Consider the following 972-nt stretch of genomic DNA (forward strand, 5'->3'; position numbering starts at 1 on the left):
ATAAACATATTATGAACTCACTATACCTGTGGCGATAAAGCCAACTCATTCACAATCTTTCTACCTATCTTACTGGTCTCAAAGGACCAACTTAATTTATACTAATCTTCTTTTCTTTCTAGTTTTAATAATTCATGCTCATAAATGTTTCCTACCTTTCACTGGTTGTTCTACCTCATTTTCTCGTATTTCTTTGTTCAATTAGCCTAGCTTGTAATCGCTTCCAATCGTACTTGAGGCTCTTTAAACATTCTCCTACACATTTCATTCATCTGCGAATGATATACTGAGCTCATGACGTGTTTGGTCAATAGATGCATTTGTCCCCAACTTATTATTGTATCTTAACTTCTTTGAATCACAATCGATTATATTTATTGAGCTAAAATCTTTTACTCTTTAGAAGAAAATATATTAGTCTGGATATATTTCCAAAATACTTTAACCCATATTATTATTTATTTGGTTTTAGGGAGTCCCGGTATAAAATTTATTACAATGCTCTTTTCTGACGTTCAGTCACCTATACTGCTTACTCATATTTTCACGTCATATTATCAGAGAGTCTTTTTTTACATCTATGTCTTGCATCATATTCTTGGGGTAACTTGAATCTCTTAAGTTATCGAGATTTAACCGACTCTTAGCTCTTACTTTTGCCTAACTTGTTCCTATTTATTCATGAATGTTATATCTTATTTCAGGTTTAGGATGATTCATAGTGTTTCTCATACTTCTATCAACATATTAAATCAACTAATAATATCGATCAATTATAATCCATACTCGAATCTGATAACATACCACCATCTCCTTTAAACAATATCGAACTTACTCCTCGGGTCAAGTATTTATTAATAAAATAATAATTAGGTTTTGTTAACCTATTCCTAATAATTCAAATAATGTTTTCTTCGCTTCTGGTTCTTAAGTGATTACACACTATCACTCCTTAGCGAACTATATTCATTT

This window comes from Apium graveolens, chromosome 3, assembly GCF_009905375.1.
Source record: "Apium graveolens cultivar Ventura chromosome 3, ASM990537v1, whole genome shotgun sequence".
Taxonomy (NCBI): Eukaryota; Viridiplantae; Streptophyta; class Magnoliopsida; order Apiales; family Apiaceae; genus Apium; species Apium graveolens.